This window comes from Physeter macrocephalus, chromosome 2, assembly GCF_002837175.3.
Source record: "Physeter macrocephalus isolate SW-GA chromosome 2, ASM283717v5, whole genome shotgun sequence".
Classification (NCBI taxonomy): domain Eukaryota; kingdom Metazoa; phylum Chordata; class Mammalia; order Artiodactyla; family Physeteridae; genus Physeter; species Physeter macrocephalus.
Genome location: NC_041215.1, coordinates 6,833,689 through 6,843,178, shown reverse-complemented (window position 1 = coordinate 6,843,178; position 9,490 = coordinate 6,833,689). Strand labels below are relative to the sequence as shown.

The following is a 9,490-nucleotide window of genomic DNA, read 5'->3' as shown; positions in this document are numbered from 1 at the left end:
TACCACAGCTTCTTTATCCATTCCTCTGTTGATGGACATTTATGTTGCTTCCATGACTTGGCTATCATAAATAGTGCTGCAATGAACATTGGAATGCATGTGTCTTTTTGAATTATGGCTTGGGTATATGGCTGGGTATATGACCAGTAGTGGGATTTCTGGGTCATATGGTATTTCTATTTTTAGTTTTTTAAGGAATCTCCATACTGTTCTTCATAGTGGCTGTATCAATTTATATTCCCACCAACAATGCATGAGGGTTCCCTTTTCTCCACACCCTCTCCAGCATTTATTGTTTGTAGATTTTTTGATGGTGGCCATTCTGACTGGTGTGAGGTGATACCTCATTGTAGTTTTGATTTGCATTTCTCTAATAATTAGTGATGTTGAGCATCTTTTCATGTTGGTCATCTGTGTGTCTTCTTTGGAGAAGTGTCTCTTTAGGTCTTCTGCCCATTTGTTGATTGGGTTGTTTGGTTTTTTGATATTGAGCTGCATGAGCTGTTTGTATATTTTGGAGATTAATCCTTTGTCAGTTGCTTCATTTACAAATATTTTCTCCCATTCTGAGGGTTGTCTTTTCATCTTGTTTATGGTTTCCTTTGCTGTGGAAAAGCTTTTAAGTTTAATTAGGTCCTATTTGTTTAGTTTTATTTTTATTCCCATTCCTCTAGGAAGTCGGTCAAAAAAGATCTTGCTGTGATTTATATTAAAGAGTGTTCTGCCAAAAATATGGAAAGCTTCACAAATTAGCATGTCAGCGTTGCACAGGGGCCATGCTAGTCTTCTCTGTATCATTCCAATTTTGGTATACGTGCTGCTGAAACAAACACTAAAATGCGTTGTTTTATTTTTTGTTGTTGACATGTAGGAGTTCTTTATATATTCCGGATATTAATGTCTTGTAATATATATGATTTACAAACATTTCCTCCCATTCTGTAGGTTGCCTTTCAGTCTGCTGATTGTGTCCTTTGATGCATAGAATTTTAAACTTTTGGTGTCATTCAGTTTACCTATTTTTACTTTTGTTGCCCGTGCTTTTGGTATTATATCCAAGAAATCATTGCCAAATCAAATGTCATTAAGCTTTCTCTCTATGTTTTCTTCTAAGAGTTTCTTCCTTTTTTTTTTTAAATGTGGCTATCCAATTTTACCATTTTTTGTTGAAAAGACTGTTATTTCCCCACTGAATGACCTTGGCACCCTTGTCAAAGATTATTTGACCATATATATGAGGATTTATTTCTGGACTCTCTATTCCATTGGTCTATATGTCTGTCTTTATGCCAGTACTACACTGTTTTGATTGATTTATATTTGTAGTAAGTTTTGAAATCAGGAAGTGTGAATTCTCCACCTTGTTCTTCCTTTTCAAGATTGTTTTGACTATTTGGAGCTCCTTGAGATTCTATATGGATTTTAGGATGGATTTTTCTGTTTCTACAAAAAAGTCTTTGGGATTTTGATAGAGAAGCATTGAATCTACAAATCACCATTGGTAGTATTCTTAACAATATTAAGTCTTCTAATCCATGAGCATGGGATGTCTTTACATTTTTTTGTGTCTTCTTTTGTTTCTTTGAGCAATATTTAATAGTTTTCAGTGTACCAGTCTTTTGCCTCCTTGGTTAAGTTTATTCCTATGTATTTTACTCTTCTTAATGCAATTATAAATGGAATTGTTTTTTAAATTTCCTTTTCAGAATGTTGATTGTTAATTTATTGAAATGCAACTGATTTTTGTGTGTTGATTTTGTATCCTACACCTTTGTTGAGTTCATTTACTTGTTTTGTTTACTAGTTTTCTTGTGGAATCTTTCGGCTTTTCTACATATAATATCATGTTGTCTGTGAACAGAGATGATTTTACTTCTTCCTTTCCAATTTGGACGCCTTTTGTTTCTTTTTCTTGCCTAATTGCTCTGGCTAGGATTTCTAGTACTGTGTTAGAAGTGGCAAAAGTGGGCATGCTTATCTTGTTCCTGATCTTAGAGGAAAATGTTTCATATATTTTTAATGTTTTTTGGGATTGTTTTTGTTGGGATGCCAGGCTGGGTCCTATTACTCCATCTTGTCCAGGAGCAGAAATTCTTGAAGTTTTTATTGTGAAAAATGTCAAAGATATAGAATAGTTGAAAGAATGATACAATGATTACTTATATACCTGCCATCTAGATTCAATAACTGTCAGTCTTTTTGTTGTATGTGTATATTTATGTGTATATATGCCATGTATGTATATTTTCTGAACAATTTGAAACCAAATTGTAGAGACATCATGACACATCACTCCTAAATACATTAGAATGCAACTCTTAAAAATAAAGAGATATTCTTGCATAATCACAGCACCATTATCACACCTAAGAATATTAAATCATTTTCTATTATCATCTGTATTAGTTATGCACTGCTGTATAACACATTACTCCAAATCATAGCAACTTAGAACAACAAACATTTATCTCACAGTTTCTGAATGTTAGAAATTTGAGAGCAGATTAGCTGGGTGGTTCTGGTTCAGAGTTTCTCATGAGGTTGTAGTAAATCTGTTGGTTGAAGCTGCAGTCATCTCAAGACTTGAATAAAGCTGAAGGATGCACTTTCAAGCTCATTCCATGGTCTGGATGCTTCAGGTCCTTGCTTCATTGCTCTACGCATAGGCTACCTGAATGTTCTCATGGCATGGTAATTAGCTTTGCCCAAAACAAAGGATCTTAGAGCGAGAGAGTGAAAGAGAGTGCCCAGGATGGAAGCTGTAATCTTTTATTTATTTATTTATTTATTTATTTATTTATTTATTTATTGCAGTACGTGGGCCTCTCACTGTTGTGGCTTCTCCCGTTGCGGAGCACAGGCTCCGGACACGCAGGCTCAGCGGCCACGGCTCACGGGCCTAGCCGCTCCATGGCATGTGGGATCTTCCCGGACTGAGGCATGAACCCGCGTCCCCTGCATTGGCAGGCGGACTCTCAACCACTGCACCACCAGGGAAGCCCGGAAGCTGTAATCTTTTATAACCTAATGGTGGCAGTGACATACCATCACTTCTGCAGTATGGTATTAGAGACCAGACCAACCCTAGCATAATGTAGAAGGGGACTTCATTAGGGCTCCCTAATTAGGGTATGGAGGCAGGGGTCACTGTGATCCATCTTGGAGGCTGGCTACCTTATCATCTAATATCCAATCTGTATTCAAACTTCTCCATATAGCTTATTTATTTATTTTTGGCTGCATTGGGTCTTTGTTGCTGTGCACAGGCTTTCTCTAGTTGCGGCGAGTGGGGGCTACTCTTTGTTGCGGTGCACGGGCTTCTCATTTTGGTGGCTTCTCTTGTTGTAGAGCACAGGCTCTAGGTGCACGGGCTTCAGTAATTGTGGCATGTGGGCTCAGTAGTTGTGGTTTGCAGGCTCTAGAGCACAGGCTCAGTAGTTGTGTCGCATGGGCTTAGTTGCTCCGCGGCATGTGGGATTTTCATGGAATAGGGCTCAAACCCGTGTCCCCTGCATTGGCAGGTGGATTCTTAACCACTGCGCCACAAGGGAAGCCCTAGACTATTTTTTAAAAAAACAGGATCCACTGCACTTGGTTGTCATATATCTTTAATTTTTTAAATCTAGAACATCAACTTTCTGAAGAGGCCAGGCTAGTTATCTGTCTTCCAGAATATCCCGCAATCTAGGTTTGCTGATTGTTTTCTTATTTGACTAGTTCCTATCTCTCCTGAATTCCCTACAGACTGGAAGATCAGTCTAAAGGCTTATTAGAGTCATGTTAAATAGTCTAGAAAGAAGACTTGATGGTTTAAGCTGTGCACTTCTTTCGAAAGTCCTATTATTATAATAATGGCAGGAAGTCCTACTATTATTGGTACTAAGTTTGATCGTTTGATTCCAACTTTGTCTTAAACTGACTTTCAACCAATCCACCTGTTGTAATTGCCACCTTTGCATCCCTGTCAGAGGTACTTGGTGCCTTTAATTCATGAGTCTTTCTGGAGAGTTACGGTTCTAACTGGCCACCTTCCTCCACAACTGAGGGGAAGCTGTTTCCTCTGGTCTGCTCAGACAGTTATCATCAATCCACTTTCTTTCCAGTATCCATAATTTTATTGCTGTTATTTCCTTTTCTGTTCTCTTAGTCATTGTGAGTGAATGCTCTTTAAAGCCTTCTTTATCAATCTACTATGTCAGACCAGAAGTTCATCTTTGCTCAACCTTGTCAGCTTAGGATTTTGTCACTTTAACTAGAGTTCTAACCAATAAAATTATCATTTCCCTTTGCAGACAAAGGATCTGAGGCCCAGAGTGGGTATTTCATATGCTCAAAGTCACACAGCTAGTGGTTGGGGTGATGTCAGGATTGGATCTCATATTTGCCTGATTCCACAGCCATTGTTCTTCCCCAGGCCCTTCTACATACCCCACACCCAGTCCTACTGCTTCTAGCAATTAGACATTTTAGTAAATAAAAAGTTAATAAAATTTGGGGGAACTGAATTCTGGTAGCTAAACATTTATACAAAAGTCTGACAAAAATCAGAAGTCAATCTATTTTGTCCAGTAGGGGTGGGAGGTAGATAGTCCTTTACACTGACTGGAAGGCTCCTGTCTGCATCTGAGGCCTCCCCTTTCCTAGAATGATGCAGTAAGTGAGCCATGGAGAATCATAGTGAAGTGTCTTAGTACCCAAAAATTCAATCTGGGAGGTTGTTATGGGCTGAATTGTGGCCTCCCCAAATCCATGTTTTGAAGCCCTAACTCCTAGTACCTCAGACTGGAGATAGGGCCTTTAAAGAGGTAATTAAGGTACAAAAAGATCATATGAGTGGACCTAATCCAATATGACTGGTATCCTTTTAAGAAAAGAAAATGAGAACACAGACAATGAGAAACACCAGACAACATGTGCACGCAGAGGGAAGACCTCACTGAGGGCTGCCGTCTGCAAGCCAAGGAGAGAGGCTCAGAGGAAACCAAACCTGATGGCACTTGATCTTGAACTTCTAGCTTCCAGAACTGTGAGGAAATAAATTTCTGTTGTTTAAGCCACACAGTCTGTGGTCTAACACAGCCGGGCAGTTGTTAATTTCTTAGCTTCCTCCTTTCATAACAGAAATATTGGTGCTGTGTTAGTCCAGGTCAATGCTATCTTCTGTAACAAACATCCCCCCAATATATAGTAGGTCACATAAAATCAAAGTTTATTTTTGTTCAAAATAGATATTTCTGATGGGTGTGCATTTCTCCTTCAATTGATGATTCAGGGACTCAGATTCCTGCCATTCTCTGACTCCACCATCTTTAAAGCTTGACCTCCAATATGCTCGTCTGCATCAGGCCACAGAAGAGGAAGAATGGAGGAGGATGCAGGGAAGGGTATTATGGGTGGTGCTGGAGGTGACATGCATCACTTCTGCTCACATTCCTTTCACCAGAACTCAGCCACTGGGCTGCATGGAGCTGCCTGGGACATGTAGCCTAGCTATGGGACCAGGAGGAAGAAGACAAGCCTTGGGGAAAACCAACAAGTTTTTGCCACAAGTATAAGTCATAAATAATGATCCTTCCCTCATCATATTATTCCAATCAGACAGGCTACTCTGAATAATTCTTTAAGCCCATATTTTCAAATATGACTACCTGGCTCCAAGTTTTTTAGGAAACTGCCTTTAGTTCTATGAGTTCTCAGAGACCCTCTACAGAATCAAAGCAAACCAAAACCTTACGTTGACTCTCATTCCGTTCTTGAGTCAGGGTGGCATTTTCTGGATTCATTGACCAAGATCTATGAAGGCTTAGTGAAAAGCCTGTGAGGAAGGTCTTCTAGGCAGGCTCCATTTTAGAGACGCGGAGACGCGGAGAGGAGGTGAAGTCATGTGTTTGCACACAGCAGAGTCCAGATTTGAAACCAGCTCTGGTTGGCTCAGAGTCTTTGTACCAGAGTGTAGTTGCAGTGACTCTTGCTTTCAATAAGTGGGAGCCATTGTTAGAGGTTTTAATCTATCTTCGGTTAACAGGAATTTTTCGTTGAGTCTCAATTTTGCTCTTATTATCTATCTTATTGTCTCTTTTCTCTTATCTAAGCTTTGTGGTCTTGGGTGGGTTTCTTTGTTGTTTGGAGACTTTTGCATGATATGGGAATGATAATACCTAACTCACAGAGCTTTCTTATGGGCTAAAGAAGATGGTACTTGTGAATGGGCTTTCTATAGTGCTCTGAGGATGTAAAATAGGGGACTTGGCTCACATGCCTGTTGATTTGAGGCTGGAGGTGGACATGTATGCAGTGTAAGAATAGGAACTGTGGGGACTGCAGGGACTGGAGGACAAGTGACAGGTACCATTGAAAGAGACAAGGGGCAGCTGCAATTCATCCCCAGCTGACTGTCTCCACATGTGGGAACTAGACCTCAGGGTGTAAATCATCTATTTTCCAAGAGACGCCCAAAACCTCAATTTGTTTATGAACTCTCTTGACTTTCAAATGTTGGCATCTTATTAAAAAAGAAACCCTGTGAACCAAACAAGTTCTTGACTTCAGGCGAGAGGAGATTTTGGTCATGGAGCTCCTACAGTGTGCCAGGCTCTGTGCAGGAGACTAAGCAAGTCAGCCTGACCCCCCCAGGGAGGCTGTAAACCAGCGGTGAGAGCAGCCTTCTGTATGGGAAGGTGGCACTATAATAGGATTTGGTGTAATGGGATTTGACCCACATTATCTTTGAACTCCGTAGCCCTAGGTCTGCAGAACACTCTTTGTAGCTGAAATTGAAACAGTATAGCAATTTGCAGCACTCGGAGGGAGTGTCTTGGGAAAAGTGTCCAGGGCTTTAGTGTTTCCTGAGGCTTTCATTATCTCACTTGATCCATTCTGTTAAATGAGCGATAATACAACTTTCCTGGTGGAGCAACCAAGGCTTATAGGAAATAAGGGTCTGAGAGTCACATGAGCTGGCCTGGCACCCAGGCCACACAGTGGCTCAGGTAGAGACTGGGGAAAGGAACGGACAAGATTTGAACACTGGGTGTTCGTACTGAGTTGACTGGATCTTCCCTCAACCCTGTGAGATCAGCCTCATTATCCCCACTTTAGAGCAGTGACTGAGGCTCAGAGGACTGAGGTGACTCATCCAGAGACACAAGCCAGGATGCTCAGGAAAGGTACGAGAGTGTCCATGAGCTCCTTGAAGTCATCTGCAAAATATTTCATGTTTGCACTTTTGTCTGTTTCTTAGGGAAAAGGGCTAAAACCTTCAATAGATATTTGAAGGGGTCAATGATTCCAAAATGAAAAAGAGCCACTAATTTAAGCCAAGGTCTTTCTGACTCCAAGGCCTGTACCCTGAGATCCCTCCGCAAGATACTGGTTAAAAGAATATTCTTTAAAGTCCAACTGAGGGACTTCCCTGGCGGCGCAGTGGATAAGAATCCGCCTGCCAATGCAGGGGACACGGGTTCGGTCCCTGGTCCGGGAAGATCCCACATGCCATGGAGCAACTAAGCCTGTGCACCACAACTACTGAGCCTGTGCTCTGGAGCCTGCAAACCACAACTACTGAAACCCACGTGCCACAACTACTGAGGCCCGAGCTCCACAACAAGAGAAGCCATCGCAGTGGGAAGCCTGTGCACCACAATAAAGAGTAGCCCTCGCTCTTCACAACTGGAGAAAGCCCATGCGCAGCAACAAAGACCCAATGCAGCCAAAAAAAAAATTTTTTTAATTAAAAAACTAATAAAGTCCAACTGATATAAGCTCTGGGTCTGGATCCCAGCTCTACCACTTACTAGCTACAAGACCTCATTTCCTCATCTGTAAAACTGGGATTCATTTATTCCACAAATATTTTATCAAGCTTCTGAGAACACAGCAGTGAACAATGTCCCTGCTGTCATTGATCTTATATTGTAGTGAGGGTATAAAAACAGCAAACAAATAGATATATGTGAGGTGGTGCTAAGTGCTATGGAGAAAAACGAAGTGGGGTAAGGGAGTCAGGTGTGCTGTGGGGTAGGGTTGGGTAGTGGTCAGGGAAGTTCCTCTGATGACCGTCTAAGCAGACACCTGAATGAAGGGAGTGTCACATGGCTATCGAGGGGAGAGCCTTCCATGCAAAGGGGGAAAGAATGAATTGCCACATGTGGGGGAAGATGAAGAAGTCTCTGTGGCCCACAGGATAAATGCTGAGATCCTTAAATTGGCATTCAAAGCTTTCCTCAATCTGGTCGCAGATAATTTTCTGATCCTCCTCTGGGTTTCCTTCCTCATCCCTCATGGGTTTGCTTGAGATTTTTTCTTATTAGCCAATTCATTAAACATACGTTCATTAATACCGACTCTGTGTCAGGACACTACGGACGCATAGGAGCTCCCTGTCTGGTGAGGGAGGACAATAAGGACATGGTTAATTCCTTATATGCCATGAGGCAGGGCCACCCAGGGGCTGAAGGAGCACAGGAGAAGGGGTAACTGGCTCTGACCAAGAGAGAGGGGCGGTCTGTATAAGACTTCAGTGCAGAGGTAACAAAAACCTATCTTCAGGGTGCAGACAGGTGAATGGGTCCAGCTAACTTGGTAGGAACTAGGGAGATCTGGACAAAAAATACACTACTTAAAGGGGGTTATTTATTGTGGCTTTTCAGGAGTGTGGGTTCAATGTTGATAGAAATTACTTTTTCTTTTTTTTCAATCGAAGCATAATTTACACACAGTAAAATTCATCCTTTTTAGTGTATAATTCAGTGAGTTTTGACAAAAATTATACAGTTATATATCCACCACCACCACAATCAAAATATAGAACAGTTCTGTCACCCCTCAGATGTTCTCCATGCCTTTTGTAATCAACCCTTCTCCCCACCCTTAGCGCCAAGAAACTACTGATCTGTTTTCTGTCCCTAAAATTTTGCCTTTGTGAGAATGCCATATAAATATAATCCTAACATTTAGCCTTTTGAGCCCAGCTTCTTTCATTTAGCATAGTGTATTTAAATTACATCTGTATGGAGAGGGAGATCAAGATGGTGGAGTAGGGGGATATTGAGCTCATATCCCCCTATGAACACATCAAAAATACATCTGTACATGGAGCAACTCTCACTGAAAACAACTTAGAGACTGGCAGAAAGGCTCTTCAACAACCAAAGCTGTAAAGAAGGATCCACAAAGAGTTGGGTAGGAAGGGAGAAGAAGTGATAGGATTAGGACCCGCACCCCTAGCAGGGAACCCAGAAGAGGAGGGGGATATCATGGACTTGGGGATCCTCCCTGGGGAGTGAGGAGTTCAAGCCACATATTGGGTATCCCAGTCCTGGAGTCTGACACCAGGAAGACGAGTCCCGTTAGCTGGTTTGAAATCAGTGGGACTTACTGGAGGGCTATACTCTGCTTGTGAAGAGCTCATGCACATGCTTGCTTACTCCAGGGAACAGTGCAGAGGAAGCAGATTGAAAACTGCCTGAGGCTCTGGCTGGTTTCCTGCAAC

The 9,490-nt window shown here is 41.6% G+C and overlaps 1 non-coding gene across 1 annotated transcript; it reads right to left on the bottom strand.

The window, feature by feature from the left end:
- Window positions 1-726: 726 nt before the first annotated feature.
- LOC112062287 (U6 spliceosomal RNA) lies at window positions 727-833 on the bottom strand. The gene has a single exon (XR_002890651.1). It is a non-coding gene; the product is annotated as a U6 spliceosomal RNA (small nuclear RNA).
- Window positions 834-9,490: the final 8,657 nt, after the last annotated feature.